This window comes from Erpetoichthys calabaricus, chromosome 14 (genome assembly GCF_900747795.2).
Source record: "Erpetoichthys calabaricus chromosome 14, fErpCal1.3, whole genome shotgun sequence".
Classification (NCBI taxonomy): Eukaryota; Metazoa; Chordata; class Cladistia; order Polypteriformes; family Polypteridae; genus Erpetoichthys; species Erpetoichthys calabaricus.
The window spans coordinates 70,450,611-70,472,057 of NC_041407.2; positions in this window are offsets into that span (position 1 = coordinate 70,450,611).

Here is a 21,447-nt window from a genome sequence, read left to right on the forward strand (position 1 = left end):
AGGACAGGAATTGGAGGTTAGTACGTTTGAAAGAGACAGTACTGCTGTGATAAATTATTTAATTGAAGGTTGCGCATGGCGCAGCAAGCCTCTTGCGTGAGACATGAACAAGCACTGCGCCACCGTGTTCCCATGTTTAATAACATGCTTTCATTCCTATCATCATGAAAAAGATATCACGTATACATCTCAGTATTTTAATTATTCAGAGAGCTGTAATATCAAGAATGTAATGGATTATGTGTCCTGTCGGAGAAAGAGAAAGCCCGTTTAAAAAGCAGGTAGTGATTCATACACATAGAGCACATAGAAGATCAAATACAGAACAAAGCATTTAACATGCCACTTTAGTTACAATAGGATTTGTGAAACTAGTAAATTAAACGATTTTAAGATGAAGTTTATGATGTTCTACTTTAATGGCAAAATAAACTACGTGATTAAAGTGGAAATTTCGAGATTAAAGTTGACATTTCGTGCTTTTTTCCCCACTGTGTGCCTTTTTTTTGTCTGTACCCTAATAAGCTTTCATATGACACTCAGATGGTGGGCTACGACTCGCTTTTTCACGGCGACTTTGATATGTGATTTCTTTTTTATTTCGGGCACTGTGCGACTTTGTGAAGTTGAGCCTTCGAGTTTCTCCGACACTCTGTCACTCGATCAGCTTCCTTTTGTTGATTATACCACTGTTTAAACCAACAAATAGTACGTTTTTCCTTTGCCTCCACTTGGTATTCGCTGAAATTCTTATATTTTCTCCTGTGCTTTTCCCATTGTCTTTTCACAGAAGGCTATTTATATTGATTTGCATATTCAAAGAGGCGTAATTCTGGGAGGAGTTGGGGCGGGACAGAAGGCGCGTGCACGTATGTTACTTTTCACGCAAATCGGGATTTATGTAGTAGAAGAACGTGAAAGTATGCGTGCGCACAGATTCCTGCATCTGGATTTTTCTGTGCGTACGCATAATCCCGCTTTTGTGCTTACGCCATGTTATAGTGTGAGTTCTACGCACGGCATTATACATGAGGCCCCTGGTCTCTGCCTACTTTGTCAGTTTATTTTGTTTTGTTTTTTGTTAATTTTATTCTACTACATGTTTGTGTTAAGCTCTGCAATTGTATATATATATAATATTATAGTGTATTTTCTGTTTTATGAATCTTAGGTTTCTTTCTAGAATCATTTTAGAGCACGTGAATGACTCCAAAGCTTTAAAATCATCAGCTCCTAGCACCTTGTGTTGACTCCATGTGATCATGCACTTCTGAAAAAAAATATTATTTTTGAAGTCTAGGCACCCAGGACGTAACCTGCACTGCCTTCATCGCCAATAGACAGCAGGCTACTAGTCGCCTCCTCTTAGGCATTTCTGATTCTATTCACCATGTTGGGCATTATAGCTGAGCATAGTTCTAGATCTCAAAAGCATCTAAGTGCTAACTCCAAGTAGGCCTGGTATATCAATATGTGGGTATATGAGTGAGTGTGCCCTGTGCTGGAGTAACACCTTGTTTGACATCAGTTGTTGCTGTGAGCTTCTTAAGCCTTGAAGGTTAGGTTAATGAATGAGTCTCTTATCTGTAGGCCTAAACTGATTCAAAATGTTCTTTCTGCTTCTAGTACCCAGTCACTCCCATTCACCTTCCCATTATCAGAATTTACATTTCCTGTAATATTAACCTTTTCTTCCTCCATTGATTTGTGTTTATGAGACATTGAGTAAAGCACATGATCATTTAGGTTCAATGCAAATAAAACTTGGCAGTGTCAGCATTATGCGAGATAGCTGCTAAGAAACTGTTTTCTTTATTTGCATATCAGATTAAATCTCGAAACAAGGAAGTTGACAGACTAAAATGTTTCCCTCAAGGGAGACTGATGATTATCGCTACGACTGCTGGCTCTCTAAAATGCCATATGCAAAATACTTTTTTCTTCCTGGTGAATTTCCCTTGATATACAAATCAGAGTGAGTGTCTGTTTAGAATGTTTGCTCAAATTACCTGTATTCAGAAGAATATTTCTGGCCATATATGGTTACATAAATCACTTAGTGTATATTTAGTATAAGTTACATTAGAGAAGAACAATTATTAATTAAAAGTAATTTGATTTTAAAAATCAGTGTGTAAAGGTTGGGGCCTGGACAAATGTCTTTATTCGTTACTAGCTGGTTCACGAATTCAGAGACCCATCCCTTCCCTCTCTTGTCACCAATTCAGAGTCCCTGTCAGGATTAAATATGCCACACTAAATGACCACTTTCTCCACATACTAAGCTCATCCACTGCCTGGGGAAGGTCACCTTTTTAGGTTTCGGTTCATTGATATTGTTGATAAGATTATGAACGCAATAAGTCTTGCCAGCTGGAACGGCCAAAAGGGGAAATCTACAGACCTTTTTTGTTTTGTTCTGGGACTCTGGTGGCAACTTTACCTCATCCCAAATATATGTAATTTAGAAAATTACAATAGGTTTGACAAAGTGCAAGATTTATTAGGCTTAGGGCAATGAATATTCTGCCTAGGTGAAAAGCAAGCTTGTCTAAAGAATGGTTTAAATATTAATTTGTTCCAGAGCCTGTATTGATCAAGCATCTCACAGTAGGAAAACAGTCCAGTCTGGTTCAAAAACCTCAGAGTGATGCAAATTCGGTCCAACTCTCACTACTAGGAGTAATAGCATTTTGTCAATTTTCCTATTTTAGGAAACAACTCCTAACTTCAGCAGGATTTCGGCATGTTCGTGAGCTGTCCTAACTTTCTAACAGCCACCGGAACATTCAGGCAGAGATCAGCACAAACATTCTGAGAAAGGGAGAATGTTTTGGAAATGCTGGACAACAATGTATTGATTTTGTAAAGATGGAAACTTATTTGTAACAAATCTTGTATGTCACATTATGGCTTCATTAATGTGAAGAAGCCATGCACTGTGAGTTGAAGTTAAAGCACTGATAATGTTACATTTTTTCGGCCATGGTGAAAACAAAGCTTTACAACAGCAGTGATTTATGTAAGTCACATCGAAGCCAGGATTAAGACCCCCATGGGCCCCTGAGTGACTTAGCTCCTTAACAGATAGTTGATCATACTTTTAACAAATCCGTGTGGTATTTCTCACTCTTGTGTTCATGCACAGAGACTCGATTGTTTCATCGACTTTGTCTTTCTTATCATTTTGGCACTTGGAGTCTACAACATTTCGTCAAGCATGGTGGGGTCCACCTTGATCATTTTCATAGTGCGGACACTCAATTGTTTCATTGTGTGTTTCATTGTGGATTGGTGAGAAGGTCCCTTTCTGTCACGGGCACCTGGGTGCACACCCAGAATTCCCTGATGGTAAATTAACGCCTGGTTATGACCAACTATTTCTCAAACTTTGCACCAAATTTTAAAATTCTTACTGAGGCAACACACAGGTTTGTACATTTCCCCACCACTCCATGAGAAGTAATGCTAAAGCAAGCTGCATTCATGCAAATTGCTGATTTTCTTGAAGTTGTAGATGTGATTCACTATACATATGTAATGATCACTGCATATGGATGAGCATGCATAATATAAGTGAATCACAAGTGATATCAAAGTTTTAGCACACAGGTGGTCTTGGATACAAACTAAAGTAATATGGATATAGCTGCAATATGGTTTACATCTGTGTGCGGCTTAGCTTAATATCCTACCTTAGTATGTTTTCCTTCTGCTTCTTCAAAAAATATCTTTGTATTAAGGCTTTATTATTAGTATCCGATAATTATTAAACATTGTGATTTAGAATTGAAACACAACGCCTCTATGAGTACATTTTGTGCCATAAAATTGTGATGTCATTCTTTCTCAAATGTGAACTCCTACTCCTCACTTGGAGCGGTTGTAGGATGCTTAATCAGTACTTCTCATGTTCTACTCTGGAGTTGGAAAAATTCTTACCCTAATCAGGCATTTAATACAATTCCTAAGATTAATTATGAGATGCTTGATAAATACAGGCACAGGGCGTGAAAAGCAAAAAAGGACTAGACAAAACAAAATGTTCAAAGAAATGGAACAAAGTGTCGTTACCAGAGAATTGATACTGAATGCATACATTCACAGTTGGGACTTGGGCTCTCATTAGAGACACACGGTGAAAACACTGGCACCAGCTCAGGTGAAGAGGACCATTCCAGGTGACTTATAAGTCCCCTGACGGTGAAAGTGCCTCACGCTGTTCACTCCATCTTAGTCCAGGTCAAAACCTCACACCTCACTACTGCAAGGGCAATACACTATCAAAATGTACTCTGTACCCTGTCAAATGTCACTACTGAAAGATGCTCAACTTTGAATCCGGCTACCCTACTTCCCACTGAGGGAGAGGGGGAACCACATGACTGCCATGATGAGATAACAAAGGTCCTGAGACCTCCAGGAAACTCCACTAGAAACAGGAGAAGTACTTTATGTGGACGGCTGTTCCTTGCGATCAGACGACGGAACACTCTCCACCAGTTATGCAATGGTCAAAGGAGACCAAATCGAATCTCTTCTAGTTTAAGCACACAAGCAGCTGAGCTAATAGCTCTCACCCGAGCTTGCCAGTTATCTGAAGGGAAGGTCATAACCATTTGCACAGATTCCAGATATGCCTTTTGAGTCTGCCATGATCATGGGGCATTATGGAAATTAAGGGGATTCAAAACCAGTACTGGTAAGCCCATACAACATCAGAAATGAGTGGAATCCCTTCTCGAAGCTATAATAAAACCATCGAAACTGGAAATAGTTAAATGCCAAGCCCATACTGGGAAACAAGACCCAGTCAGCCAAGGAAACTGGGAGCTGGCTGATCACTTTGCTAAACAGGCTGCCTATAATAACACACCAGTCTCTTTATTCCAACAGAAGGATGACAAAAATCCTGATAACCAAATTATTTCTTTACAGAGTGCCGACACTGACCGAGAAAGGATGAAGTGGTCCTGAGAAGGATCCCTCTCTGATGGGGTCTGGACCCATAAGCAAACTAACAAACCTTTCCACCCAAAGGCTTCTTTTCCAGGAATGGCAAAAATCGCACATGGCCTGGATCACGCAGAAAAAGACGCTATGACTCAGGATGTCGAGCGACATTGGGAAACCACAGGGTTCTCTGCATATGCTGAACAATTCTGCCGACAGTGTGCCCTATGTCAAAGGTATAATATAGGCAAAGGAACTCAGGTAAGTCCCGCCATTACCCCGAAACCAGTGGGTCCATTTGAGCATCTTCAAATGGACTTCATTGAACTAACTCTGTCAAAAGGATATCGATACTGCCTCGTGATTGTCGATGTGTTCTCCCGGTGGGTTGAGGCTTTTCCTTCTAAGCATGCCGATGCAAAGGCAGTGGCTAAAGCTTTAATAAAAGAAATTATTCCAAGATGGGGAACACCACAGAAACTGCAGACCGATAACGGTACCCACTTTGTGAATTCTGTAATAAATGAGCTGACTACTTGGCTCCAGATAAATGTACATCATTACTGCAAATACCATCCCCAAAGTGGAGGTATTGTAGAAAGGTGCAATGGCATCCTAAAATCAAAATTGGCAAAAATCTGTGAGCAGACAAACTTAACCTGGCCAGCTGCTCTACCCCTGGCCTTGATGGGGTTGAGAGGAAGGACACATCAGCAGTTGGGACTGTCGCCATTTTAAATTTTAACCAGATGCCCCATGCCTGTTGGCATGGTTATCGGAAATGTCACTCTGCATACTGTGGACAATGATCTTCTCTCGTCTTACAGGTCTCCAAGCTTCCCTGAAGGAAGACCATGAACAAGTTAACCAGGCTTGGCTGACCAGTCCCCCACTGACGGAGTTCCAGATCCCCCTTGGAACCTGGATACTGGTCAGAGACACTCGAAGGAAACATTGGCATCAACTTCACTGGAGGGGACCAGTCCAGGTGCTGCTATCTGCACCCCACACGCTGTGAAGATTGAAGGACTCTTTTCTTGAATGCACGTCTCTCACTGTTAAAAGTGGATTGAATCATTAAGCTGTTGCTATTTTTTGGACTTTCTGTGTTGGGACTCTGTCAAGGGATTATTCCCTTTTTCTTAGAGGATAATCTGCGATATAAGTGGTTGAAGGTTACTGTTACACAATTAAGAACAGATTCTTGTTATGTATGTGCCACTGCTAAACCCTATCTCCTAGTTGTATCCCTTCCCAATAATCTTTTTTAATTGTGATATTTTTAAGGATGCACATAACTTTCCTGGTTGCCCTTTCAAGTGTATCTTAATGTCAGAAAGTACTCGCTAGAAATGCTCCTAACTGAAAAGTGAGGATTGTGTGTGTTGTGTTCAGCAATAGTTGCTGTACCTTTATTCCTAACAGCACTGCCCCGGACAGTTCCATTACCCGTACTTTAACTGGCCTCACCTCCCTATCTATTGAATTAACAGAAAACTCAGGAACACCTGACTCTTTCAATGATCTCTTCCAAAGATTGCTTCGGTTCTTGGGCTGGTTGGATTAAAACTATTTTCATAACTGTCCTTATTTCTCTGGCAGTTTTCATGCTCTTGGGTTGCTGTCTTATCCCGTGCATCCGAGCCCTCCTACAAAGGTTTATTAATGCCTCCATTACGAAGGCTTATCTCCTCAGCACTGACCCTGACTCCCAGTACACACATTTCTTCCATCCCCTGACCCCTTTCCCGAACTCTTTCCCAACTATGATGAGGCAGAAGTCTGATTATTTAAGGTGCACATTTTATGTGCAAAGGGGGGAACTGAGGAAGAAAAAACATTATTAACTATAATGATTATAAGTAGTTACCTCATACATACCAAGGACTGTATTTTGTAATAATCATGCTGCAGAGAGCTATATGATTTATTACTTCTATATGAATTTTGACATGCTCTGACATCGCATGTGATGAAGACCATGGAGAGGCTGCTGCTTCACCACCTTAGGCCACAGGTCCACCATGCACTCGACCCTCTGCAGTTTGCATACCAGGAGAAGGTGGGAGCGGAAGATGCCATCATCTATATGCTACACCGATCCCTCTCCCACTTGGACAGAGGCAGTGGTGCTGTAAGAATTATGTTTCTGGACTTCTCTAGCGCCTTCAACACCATTCAACCTCTGCTCCTTAGGGACAAGCTGACAGAGATGGGAGTAGATTCATACCTGGTGGCATGGATCGTGGACTATCTTACAGACAGACCTCAGTATGTGCGTCTCGGGAACTGCAGGTCTGACATTGTTGTCGGCAACACAGGAGCGCTGCAGGGGACTGTACTTTCTCCGGTCCTGTTCAGCCTATATACATACAACAAGTAGTCCTGCCACGTGCAAAAGTTCGCTGACGACACTGCTATCGTGGGCTGCATCAGGAGTGGGCAGGAGGAGGAGTATAGGAACCTAATGAAGGACTTTGTTAAATGGTGAGACTCAAACCACCTACAACTGAACACCAGCAAAACCAAGGAGCTGGTGGTGGATTTTAGGAGGACCAGGCCCCTCATGGACCCCGTGATCATCAGAGGTGACTGTGTGCAGAGGGTGCAGACCTATAAATACCTGGGATAGCTGGATGATAAATTGGACTGGACTGCCAATACTGATGCTCTGTGCAAGAAAGGACAGAGCCGACTATACTTCCTTAGAAGGCTGGCATTCTTCAACATCTGCAATAAGATGCTGCAGATGTTCTATCAGACGATTGTGGCGAGTGCCCTCTTCTACGCGGTGGTGTGCTGGGGAGGCAGCATAAAGAAGAGGGACGCCTCACGCCTGGATAAACTGGTGAGGAAGGCAGGCTCTATTGTAGGCACGGAGCTGGACAGTTTGACATCCGTGGCAGAGCGACGGGCACTGAGCAGGCTCCTGTCAATCATGAAGAATCCACTGCATCCACTAAACAGTATCATCTCCAGACAGAGGAGCAGCTTCAGAGACAGACTTCTGTCACTATCCTGCTCTACTGACAGATTGAGGAGATTGTTCCTCCCCCACACTATGCGACTCTTCAGTTCCACCCAGTGGGGGTAAATGTTAACATTATACAAAGATATTGTCTGTCTGTTATACCTGCATTGTTATCACTCTTTAATTTAATATTGTTCTTTATCAGTATGCTGCTGCTGGAGTATGTGAATTTCCCCTTGGGATTAATAAAGTATCTATCTATCTATCTATCTATCTATCTATCTATCTATCTATCTATCTATCTATCTATCTATCTATCTATCTATCTATCTATCTATCTATCTATCTATCTATCTATCTATCTATCTATCTATCTATCTATCTATCTATCTATCTATCTATCTATCTATTTGTTCTTCATTTAGTTAGAAAAAGAACTAAGCTTGTGCACAGAATTATGTGTTTAACTTATATTCTTTTATGAGAAAATGCTGACCTCTTGATACTAACAGAAAACCCTGTGATATTATAAATCAATGTGATAGTTTTCTGAATTCTTGCTTAAAAATATAAGAAAACATGTCACTTTTGAGTGGATTATAATGGTGCAATGGTCTTTTAAGTGTCCCTGAGGGCCAGAGAGGCATGTGTCAACTATGTTGGACCGATTATGGTGGCCAAAAAAGTGATCTGAGCTGTGAGGCAGCAGTACGAACTACTGCACCACCATGTGTCTCCAGAGCTCCTATCACTAGGACTAACTAACACCCACAGAGCATGTGATGCATGGGATCAGCAATGTACAGTATACTCAAGGTGCTATGCCTGTCACTACCAGATCTGCACTACATAGTAAGGTTCCTAACCTGCTTAATCCAGACACAATGTACAATGAATCTATACAGAATAATTTTTATAATATTCTCATTATGCTAATGTATCTTTCAAATGAATATACTGCAAGTTTTTGTTTAAATGCATATCGAGCTGGATTGTGTGTTGGGTAGTTTCATCATGTCTGTGTGTAGTCACAGTAAATTATTCACATATGCACTGAGCAGCACCATAAATTGTGAGGTGGATTACAGTATGTACTTGAGCCCTTAAATTAGAGTGTCAAAAACTTGAGCATAGATGGAAAACAACAAAGCTACAGATCTTTCACGTTGCATGGACAGAGAGTGTTAAAAATATGAAAAAGCTCACTTCAAAGCAGGCTATTATTCTAAAATCATAGATTACAACAATATTAATTCTCAGGTACTGTTTAGAACAGTGGATAATTTAACAAATGGGAATTCAGAACTGCAGTGCAAAATACCAACGTACATAAGCAGTACAGACTTCATGAACTTCTTTAATGAGAAAATTAGAAATATAAAATCCCAGATCTCAGCATCACTGTGTAAACCGCATACTAGATTGGCAAATCTTGTCTTGCCTTGCATTAAACACTTTAGAGGTTTTAATCCTGTAATAGAACAGGAAGTCTTAAGTTTAATTTCTAAAATGAAACCTACTTCTAGTTCCCTTGATCCAGTGTAAACAAAACTTCATAAAAAATTCAATGGATGTTCTTGCAGCACCTATTCTTAGCATTATCAATAGATCATTATTGCCTGACGCAGTACCTGATGCACTAAAATTGGCAGTAATCAAACCGTTACTTACAAAGTCAGACCTAGGCCCACATATACTTAATAATTATAGACCCATATCAAATTTATTCTTTCTCTCTAAAAAGTAGTCAGTCACCAATCAGTTCAGTCACACCTTACACATTACAAATTATTGGAGAAATTCCTGTCTGCCTTCTGCACTACTCATAGTACAGAAACGGCACTACCACATGTTATAAATGGTTTTCTGATATCCTCTGATAAAGAATAGTCCACGTAACTATGTTTTTAGACTTAAGAGCAGCGTTTGACACCATTGATAATTTCATTTTACTACATAGGCTACAAAATGACATTTGGCTTACTGGCAATGTTTTTGCCTGGTTTACTTCTTATTTATCAAATCGATTCCAGTGCATACAGAAATGTGGTGACAGTACTCCATCATTATACACAGAAGTGAGATATGGTGTCCCACAAGGCTCAGTACTGGGACCTTTACTCTTTTCTATTTACATGCTTCTGCTGGGATTAGAAAATATAATGTTAATTTTCACTCATATGCAGATGACACCCATACCTTTGTTTTAGACCAAATTACATTTCTCTGATGTTGTTAACCCTAATTATATGTGTTAGTGAAATAAAGGAGTGGATGGATGAGAACTACTTGTCTTCAAACACAGATAAAACAGAGATGTTAATTACTGGTGGGAATGATGTTGATTGCAACAATATTTTGTCATTATTTAACTCAGTTGGAATCACCATTAGTTTTACTGAATCAGCCTGCAATCTAGGCATTACCTTTTAATACTAGCATGTCATTTAAGCACACATTATAAAACTGTCCAAAACATTTTATTTCCATCTTAAAGATGTTGGAAAATGAAGGTGTTTTCTAAATATGCAGGATACTGAGATTAATTAATGCATTCATTTCTAGTAGGATTGACCATGTCCAAATTGTTCTTTACGCAGCTTACAGTCAGTTCATAATGCAGCTGCAAGAATTTTTACAAGAACAAGAAAATATGAACATATAACTCTAGTTCTCTTGTCCTTACATTGGCTTCCGGTTAAGTTTAGGGCAAATTTCAAAATCCTCCTTTTAAAATATAAAGCCTTAAATGGTCAAGATCCTGCTTACTTATCTGAACTTATCATTACTTACAAACTAGAGTGCACGTTAACATCTCAAGGTGCCGTCTGCTTATGATTTCAAGGATTAATAAAATAACAGTGGGAGATCAAGCTTTTAGTTCCAGGGCCCGAAGCTGTGGAATGGCCTGTCTGCTACTATAAGAGATGCCTTTTCAGTCTCAGCTTTTAAAAGACTCATGACTTCAGTTTAGCATACCCCAAGTGGAGCTGCTGATTAACTCTGCATTTTGTATCACTGTGGTTAGTCCTTTGTCCAGAAATATAAGTAATACAATATTTATAAACCCTTGCTAACCTTCTCTTCTCTGTACTCACATGTGGCACTTGGTGTCATTGCTCTACTGCCAAGTTGTTTGCCAGCCTACGGAAAAGTCATCTCTGATAAAGGAGCACAGGAATCATCAGGTAGAGGGATCCTTTCAACAGATTGGCTGTCCCAGCACTGACTCAGCTGTGGAATGGCCAGTAAGGAGGAGGCGAGTTGTTGGCCAAGATCTCCAGGATTCTGAGCAAATCTTTATCCTTATATATGATAGTTGTGTATTTAATGAGTGATATCATCTATTCTTGCATTTTGCTTTGCAGTTGGTACTATTATATTGTACTCCTAATGTGGCAATGATACTTTGGCCATCTAGCTCTACGAAGAGAATTACTTGTGTTCTGTTTCAAGTATTATATTTACTCCATTTTTTGACACCCATTGCACAACCAAACTACCAGGAAAGGTAGTTCTGAATTGTCTTTCTCAAGATTTCTTTCATTTTTTTCCTAGAAGGGTCTTTTTTTAGGGGTACAGTAATCCCTCGCTATATCGCGCTTCGACTTTCGCGGCTTCACTCTATTGCGGATTTTATATGTAAGCATATTTAAATATATATCGCGGATTTTTCGCTGGTTTGTGGGTTTCAGTGAAGAATGGGTCTTTTAATTTCTGGTGCATGCTTCCTCAGTTGGTTTGCCCAGTTGATTTCATACAAGGGACGCTATTGGCAGATGGCTGAGAAGCTACCCAATCAGAGCACGTATTAAGTATTGAATAAAACTCCTCAAATATATTGTGAGCACGGAGGCTGTTCACACCACTAGAGGATACGGCCGCTCCTCAAAAAACGCTGAAAGACTACCTTCACATTGCTCCCTTCCTTGCTGGGCTTACTTGTGGTTGCTTTGTTGCGCGATATGCTTCCCGCACGGTGCGTCACATACTTAAAAGCCCAAACAGCACCTATTGATTTTTGATTGTTTGCTTTTTCCTCTCTCTCTCGCTCTCTGACATTCTCTGCTCCTGACGCACACTCCTTTGAAGAGGAAGATATGTTTGCATTCTTTTAATTGTGAGGCGGAACTGTCATCTCTGTCTTGTCATGGAGCACGTTTAAACTTTTGAAAAAGAGACAAATGTTTGTTTGCAGTGTTTGAATAAAGTTCCTGTCTCTCTACAACCTCCTGTGTTTCTGTGCAAATCTGTGACCCAAGCATGACAATATAAAAATAACCATATAAACATATGGTTTCTACTTCGCGGATTTTCATCTTTCGCAGGTGGTTCTGGAATGCAACCCCCGCAATCGAGGATGGATCACTGTAGTTTTTTCTTGTATTCTCTAGGGAGTCAAAAAACAGAACATGTTAAAGCCCATTGTGACACTTCTTGTGTGATTTTTGGCTATACAAGAAATACATTGTTGTTGTTGAAAGTTCTGGAGCAGGTAGTGCAGATTGGGTAGTGAAAACCCCATCCAACATGGCTGCTACAGCTCTGTGATTTCACAGTTCCCTAGCAAAGCATCGTGGTGCTCAAAACAAATTTGCCTAAGCCAGAAGCACAGTGAATTTTCAGGAAAAAATATGGTGAACAAATTCACAGGTGAATCCAACAAATTTGCTGCAAATGATGCTTTGGTGAATTTCGACGATTAAAACTACAGGTGACCAGCCAAACCCGTTCTTTCTGTGTCCCTCACGCTATAAGGATGATGTAAACCAGACGGAAGTTGTCATTTAAAGGACCGCTTCTACGCAGGACACTTCTAAATTCATTGTGTGCTTTTTATTATGTTTTTTGAACTTTACTCCATCCTTGCCTTTTTGGCTTTATCGCAAGTAAATTGGTTCTCTCTCTGGAGTCCCAAATCTTTGACATTTTGCTTTTGCTATTCTTTTACAAGAGTCAACCGAAAGTGTAACATTGTAAATTGAGCACTATGCTTGAATGTTACCCTTGCCAACACTTATGCAGACTAACAGCCCAAAGGTAAGGACTGAAATGGAATATGGGGGTTACAACTTGGGTGGGCAGGTAATAATTCTGAAAACAGAAAAATGAAATACTTATTCTAGAGTAGAGTTTACATTTTGCCTGAAGAAGGGTCCTGAGTTGCCTCGAAAGCTTGCATATCGTAATCTTTTTAGTTAGCCAATAAAAGGTGTCATTTTGCTTGACCTCTAACAACAGCCATAATGGCTAACATGGTACAACACCCTAGTACTACAGATGGGAAAGGGGAAAACCTAAAAACCAGCATTGACGTAGAGACTACAATTCCCATCAGACAGCAGGAGATAACTGAGGATTATGGGAGGATGCCATCAGAGTTCACAAATTTTGTAGCAGCCATCATGAGATCTCATCAAGACCACAGGTAGACACAATGTTTTCTTCTCAACTAATTTCGACTCGTTGGATAACAGATTTTGTTTATGAGTATGTCTTTATCTCTAATTGTGTGCTGTCTTAATCCATGTTGAATTTCCAAATGACTGTTTTTCTCCGTCTTATTTATACTTGGGCAACACCAGATTCTTCGGCTAGTCTGTATAAATAAATTGTAATACACTCTGCCTGTCTTGAATTTTTTGGTTTTGTTATTTATTTGATGTTATTTTACACATTAAGGACCCTATTTCAATACAAAGATCACATCCTAGTCTGTTTGTGTGGTTCCACCAATCATTCAATTTTATTAAACATCTGCATGTAGGTTGCCTTTGGTCCAACTTAAAATAGAGGCTGTATGTTGTTTTAAAAATAAGAGGGAAGACGGTTTGTAATAAGGGGGCAAAAACCGTTCATTTTTTGAAAACAACCACATTGATCTTAAAGAAGTTTTGCAAGTATAACAAAGCCGAACCAACTTAAAATCCAGGCTGCATGGCCTTTCAAAAAATTTATTGGAAAGGATGGTTATAATGGAGAGGGGGCCAAAAATGCATCACTCCAAAATGAATGAGTCCGAGTTCATGAAATTTTGCAGGCATATCACTGTTGATACAATTAAAATCTAGACCAGGGGTAGGCAATGTCGGTCCTGGAGTGCCACAGTATGTGCAGGTTTTTGTTCCAACCCAGTTCCTTAACGAGAACTCAATTATTGCTGATGAAGCACATATTGCTTAAGTGACATTTTAATGCTTCATTTTAGTGGTCTCGCTTGTTAAGGTTCTCCAACCTTAATTGCTTATTTCAATCTTAAACTTCTGCATTCAGTGTTTTAATTGCTCCTTATTAGCAATAAGATGTAAAAGACAAAGCAGCCAGCAGTTCTCCAGCTAGCTTTTTTCCAATTACATCTGTGTGTGTTCATCATGCATGGTTTGATTTAATAAAACACTTAATAGAAAAATGTGACAGAGTCAAAATGATCTGTTTTAGGCTTCATATCATTTGGATGATATCCTTGGAAAGGAAAAAAATCTACGATATAAAAGCCTTACATTGCACAGACTAACAAGCCATAAAATTAAATAAGGTCTGAGATTGGCAATGATTGGTTTCTAATTAAGCAATTGGGTTGAATGAAAACCTGTAGCCACTGCGGCTCACCAGGACCGACATTGCCTACCCCTGTTTTACATCTTATTGCTAATAAGGAGCAATTAAAACACTGAATGCAGCAGTTTAAGATTGAAATAAGCAATTAAGGTTGGAGAACCTTAACAAGCGAGACCACTAAAATGAAGCATTAAAATGTCACTTAAGCAATATGTGCTTCATCAGCAATAATTGAGTTCTCGTTAAGGAACTGGGTTGGAACAAAAACCTGCACATACTGTGGCACTCCAGGACCGACGTTGCCTACCCCTGATCTAGACCATAAGGCCTTTCAAAAGTTCCCTCAAGAAATGAGGTTGTAATGGGGTAATGCAGTATAAAATCCAAACTGTGCTATCACGCTAAAACAAATTTCTGCATATTGTTTGGCCCTACTTACAGTAAATGACAACAGAGGGATGGGTGTGATGAGGAACCAACACAAAAATCATGCATCACTCAAAAATAGCTATGTCTACATTATTGTTTAATTGTAATATATTTATCATTGTATACGAAGATTATTTGATGGAGGAGTTGCACATTGAATCTCATTGTATGGTGTACAACTATTGTAAACTCACCAGTAACCATCAAAAAGACAAGAAGATGCAAATGCATAATAATAAATAACATAACAAAAAACACAAACAAAATAACACAGCAGAGGTGAGAGGTGAATCAGCAGCCTACGATAACCGTCACAGACTGCAGTGTTATTTTTGGTTCTTTTTTTCTCCTTACTTTAGATTTATTCATTTGGCCTGTTTTGTTAATTTGTGCTCTCATTCACTTATTTTCTTTGTTTGATGATTTTTTGGTAATCTTGTAACAATCGTGTATTCATCTAATTTCTGGTATCTGAGGTAATGGACTTCTTTTTAGAAAGGGATGCTGTAGAAAAATCAAAGGCTTGCAGTGGGAAAAGGCACTGAGGATATCTCCAGATATTGGCACCTGGAAAAAAGACATATGCATCCAGTGAGACTGGAGAACCTGATAAAAAAGACAGAGATTACCAAAAAACAAAGAAACATTCAAGCTCCTGCCACCTACAAGTGACAAGAACTGAGAGGCAGTGCGCAGCTAAATGTGTCATACAAGACGGGTTTATGGGAGTCCTCAGGGACGGCTCCTGATTTCTTCATTTACCCAAGGAGGAGTTGAAGAGGTGGGGAACATGGATTGTTTTGTCCGTTTTTTGGTAAATTGTGGTTGAGGAAGCTGATTTGACATAGAAAAAAAAATCTGCTTTGACACTAACGTTATGAAAAAAACAACAAAAGAAGAAAATCACAGCTAAATTAATCAAAGAAACTAATTACTTTCCAAATGGGGAAAATAAATCTGTCAAAATGAAAAAAAGTTATCCAAGGCAATGAGTCCCACAGTTTACACAGATAAATCCATCCACCCATTTTCCAACCCACTGAATCTGAACACAGGGTCACAGGGGTCTACTGGAGCCAATCCCAGGGCAGGAACCAATCCCGGGCAGGGTGCCAACCCACCGCAGGACACACACAAACCAAGCACACACTAGGGCCAATTTAGAATCGCCAATCCACCTAACCTGCATGTCTTTGGACTGTGGGAGGAAACCGGAGCGCCCGGAGGAAACCCACGCAGACACGGGGAGAACATGCAAACTCCACGCAGGGAGGACCCGGGAAGCGAACCCAGGTCCCCAGGTCTCCCAACTGCGAGGCAGCAGCGCTACTCACTGCGCCACCGTGCCGCCCTACACAGATAAATGTGAAAAAGAATTGAACTTCGGGGGATAGCATCTTTTGCTGTGCTGTATTCAAACCAGTTGCTTAATAAAGCAAGGACAAATAGTGTAATTTTCCAGATATATAATTTCAAACAACTACAATCACCTTACCTGAGAGGGTTGGTCATTCGCAACAAGCAGATCCTATTGTGGGGCAAATTCTTTAATGCCTGATATTTCTGGGGTTTGCATCAGAGCCACTTATCTTTCGAAGCATATTAGCATTCTGCAATCAGCAGACATGTTCACACTTCCTTTTTCAAATTAGAATTTTCCTTAGAGATATTTGAAAGTGATTTTGGGTTTGTTGTAGCATATTACAAATTACTGCACCAGTACTTATGTTATATTTAATCCAGGTGTCACATTATACTTATACTGTAGTTTGAGGAGATGTCAAACTTGACAACTTCAGTTGTTGATCTCGTCACCTGAGCATCAGATCAAATGATTAGAAATTGTATGACAAATCATGTGACTTCGTCACAGCTTTCCAGAAGTTTCTCATTTCCAAATTATCACAAGCTTGCCCTTTAATCTGACAGCCAATAATAAGCTGCCTGACTGAGCCGATGCTGTATGAATGAATGTTTTTTATGACAACTCATTCTCCATTTTTTTTTTGCAATTTTTCTATTATGTTATGATATGTAAAACACGAAGCATCACACAAATGAGCCTCTTTTCTGTTAGGGAGGTCCAGAACACCCGTGTTCCTTATCACTGGCAGCTGCATTGTATGCATGCTACTTCTGGATGAGTGCTCTTTGGTTCTCAACTCACACAGAGCTTGCCCTACTGCTGGACTGAATTGGAGACTACACGACTGAATATCACTGATATGAACTGTCTAAACTGATATTAGCAGACGTCGAGTTTAGAATGAGGTGAAAAAGGACAAGCCACAATAATGTGGGAAGAGCACTCAGACTACACACACCGAACAACTCAAACTGCTTGCTGTACATCTGGCAGTAGCGTTACTCACTATGATGATCAGCATGGGGCCGGCAAAGAGTTAAAAAAATGATTTTCTACATACATATCGTTTCTTTCTGCTCCAGGATTCTTGCTTCTTTAAAACTGGAGCATCATAATGTTGGCTTCCAATGAGTACAGTTAGGCCTCCCTGGTGGCTTTTTCAAATATACTGTAGCATGGACCTCTATCATGGTGGGTGAACATTAAGAAGCAGCATAATGCCTTGTGAATGATGCATTTTATATTTTTTTAAATAACTGTGGCTACCACTAAGACAGCAGATGGAACTGGACTTTTCATACCTCTTTGCCAGAATGGCATTGAACAGAAAAAAAGCTCAAAATGGAAGTGCAAATGGGATTAAAAACCTGCAAGCCTGGAAAGTTCTGGTTGCACCCACACCCAAGTGTACAGAGAACACTGCAGGGCCAATTGACTTCCAGTCAGGAGCAGTTTCACATACTACAAGAAGTAGCATTTTTTCAGAGAAGTCATTAAATTGAACATATGATAGAAAATGTAACAAAATTGAGGATGCTTTATATTTTTATTATAAATTAAATTAATGACAGAAACTCATTCATGATTTTGCACATCATTTGATGGGGATGTGCCCCACAGGTCAGGGGCCTCATGTACAACGCCGTGCATAGAACTCACACTATAACATGGCATAAGCACAAAAGCGGAAATGTTCGTACACACAAAAAATCCAGATGCATAAATCTGTGCGAACACCAACTTCCACGTTCTTCTGCTACATAAATCCCGGTCACTGTGAAAAGTAACACACGTGCACGCGCCTGCTGTCCCGCCCCAACTCCTCCCAGAATTATGCCTCTTTGAATATGCAAATCAATATAAATAGCCCTTAAGCTCTGCCTTCTGTGAAAAGGCAATGGCAAAAACACGAGGGAAAATAGAAGAATTTCAGCGAATACCAAGTGGAGACAAGGAAAAACATACTATTTGTTGGTTTAAACAGTGGTATAAACAAAAAAAGGAAGTTGATCGAGTGACATAGAGTGTTAGAGAAACTCAAAAGCTCAAGTTCACAAAGTCGCACAGTGCCCGAAATAAAAAAAAAGAAGTTAGATATCAAAGTCGCCGTGAAAAGGCAAGTCGTAGCCCACCATATGAGTGTCATATGAAAGCTTATTAGGGAACAGAGAAAAAAAAGGCACACAGTGGGAAAAAAAGCATAAAATGTCAACTTTAATCTCGAAATTTCCACTTTAATCGTAGTTTATTTTGTCATTAAAGTAGAACACCATAAACTTCATCTTAAAATCGTTTAATTTACTAGTTTCTCAAACCCCATCGTAACTAAAGTACCATGTTAAATGCTTTGTTTTGTCTTTGATCTTCTATGTGCTTTATGTGTGTGAATGACTATGTCCTTCTTAAATGGGCTTTCTCTTCCTCCGACAGGACACAGAATCCATTACATTCATAATATTACAGCTCTCTGAATAATTAAAATACTGAGATGCATACTTGATATCATTTTCATGATGATAAGAGTTAAAGCATGTTATTAAACATGGGAACAAGGTGCCGCAGTGATTGTTCATGTCTCACGCAAGATGCTTGCTGCGCCATTCGCGACCTTCGATGAAATACTTTATTGCAGCAGTACTGTCTCTTTCAAATGTATTAACCCCCAGTTCCTGTCCTTACTTTTCTTTCTCCAAATACCCAATCCCCACACAATCAGCTCTGTAATAGACGTTAAGCCATCTGTAAGCTTAGAACGCCAATTCTTGAAAACTTTTAAGGAACATTGAAATATCTTCATAGTACGTGTTTAATTATTCTATCCATCTATCCTTCCAGTGTCAAGCCAGCACCAGCAAGAATACAACGTGAGGCAGGAACAATCCATGAACGGAGTGCCAGCTCCTCGCTAGCACCGCAGCATCGTATCCTCACATGTTTAATTATTAACAATATAGATTATTTAAATGAAGTTAAATTTTTTTCTGTATAATAAACATATTTTGCTGCATTTCATCTTAAAAATGATATCGTCATCATATGTAAATACACACTTTATAAAGTGGCTCAGGTTGTGCAATATTATTACTGTATCATAAGTTTACAGTGAGGTAATTGTACTTATAAGTACAAACAGTTCTACAAGGAGCACTTGATGGACTGATTGAGTGCGTTTATAGTTCTTGGGATGAAACTGTTTCTGAACTGCGAGGTCCGTACAGGAAAGGCTTTGAAGTGTTTGCCATGTGAGAGCAGTACAATAGACAGCATGGCTGAGGCAGCGTGTGCTTGATGCTGTATACCGATAATTCTCTTTCCGATCAGCTGCTGTAGATCTGTGATTCCACACTCAGATATAGTGATATAAATACTCCGAGTGGTGCAGTGAGAGTAATATGGAAAAAGATGATCCGCTGTGGCAACCCCTAATGGGAGCAGCTGAATGAAGAAAAAGAAGGTGCAATGACAGTAACAACACTAAAGCAGCTATGGTATTTGTAATACTTTGGCTATTCCCTGGACCATTATATTGTTACAGGTTAATTACAATCAGATGCCTTAAACTAATAAACAATATGCAGTTAGTTTCAGTGTAAATGATAAAGCCGCATCAGGGATGTGGATCTAAAAAAGAAAGGGCAACCACACAGGAACAGTAGCACTGCTTTGACGCTGGGTGCCACCAGTTTGTAAAACTGAGCCGAGAACTTGCGTACACCCGGGGTGTAGCTACCGTGAAAATGTACATGGCTTTTAGCCAAGTTTAGGTTTTATACATCGCGATTTGAGTGTGGAAACAGGCTTACGCAACATTTTTGTGCATAAGCACCATTTATACATGAGGCCCCAGGTCTTTAATGCAGAAACGTTACCACTTGAACTGCATTACTTCCTCTGTGGAAGAGCATGTTTAATTACAAACTGCACTGTGATTTTTAAGATTGAACATTTCCTTCTTATTTCAGTCTGCTGGTTTATGAGAGGAGCCAGAGAAGTTAAGGAAGCAGCATTTTTGACTACGACCATCCATTCGAAACATCCAAGGGTACAATTTGAAAAGAACAAGATTGTTGCACTCCTCCATGTGAGTTCCAAGTTCCATTTGTAGAACAGATGGATTGAAACTCTCAAGTTGTACTGACAGTGCAAGTTTGAACATTTGGATTAAATACTCTTAAAAACAGTACGAGAATGAGCCAGCACTGTAGAGAAGCTGCTTCAGGCCAGAGGAGCAAGCCATGCCTTTTGCCAACACCACTGCATTTCCCTACAAAGACCACTTAGGAATCACATTACCTTATGGTTTCTAGTCCTCAACAGAGGGTAGAGAAATTGCCTGAGAGATCATTTTTAAATTGGGCAATGAAAAAAAAACAAAACACAATTTCTGAATCTGCCTTTAGTTTCCAGAGACAGTTCTGACAATTGTGAGTAGGCTAATCAGAAGGCATTGTGTCATATTCAGCTTACAAACAGCTAGTTAGCTGAGTAAGTTATAACTGATCTTAAGCTATTACTAGAAACTTAACACAGAGGGTCATATTAGTGGTTAAAAATTTGCTACAGAAGTCCGTGAAAGTTATATATGAAAACTAACTTTCTGAAACCAAACAAAACTGTAAAATGGTCACTTTTTCTCTGACTTTTGAGAGGGATGGCATCAGGAAAGGCATCCAACCGTAAAGATCATATTGAAACTTCTATTGGAAAAGTCTAATTAAAAAATTACTGATCCTGTATAAATATGGAAATAGCTGCTGAAGAAGGAAAAGATGAACAACAAAAATCAAATTTTTTAGATTAGACTTCACAGGTATACATTGAAATAATTTTGATTAAATTGTATGATTTTTATATATTTTTGGGTGCTGAATTAAAAAATAAAATATATATAAAAATTATATATTTTAATATTTATATAAAAAAATTTATTAAGTAAAATCGATTTTATTTACTTTAGTTATAAATGCACTAAAAAGCAAAAAATGAATTTTTCTTTCACCACAATTTTTGTGGTTATATGTGACTAAATAAAATCAATAAATGAATTGATTCAAACAATTTTTGAAACTTGTTTAGTATGGAGTTTGCATGTTCTCCCCGTGTCTGTGTGGGTTTCCTCCGGGTGCTCCGGTTTCCTCCCACAGTCCAAAGACATGCAGGTTAGGTGCAT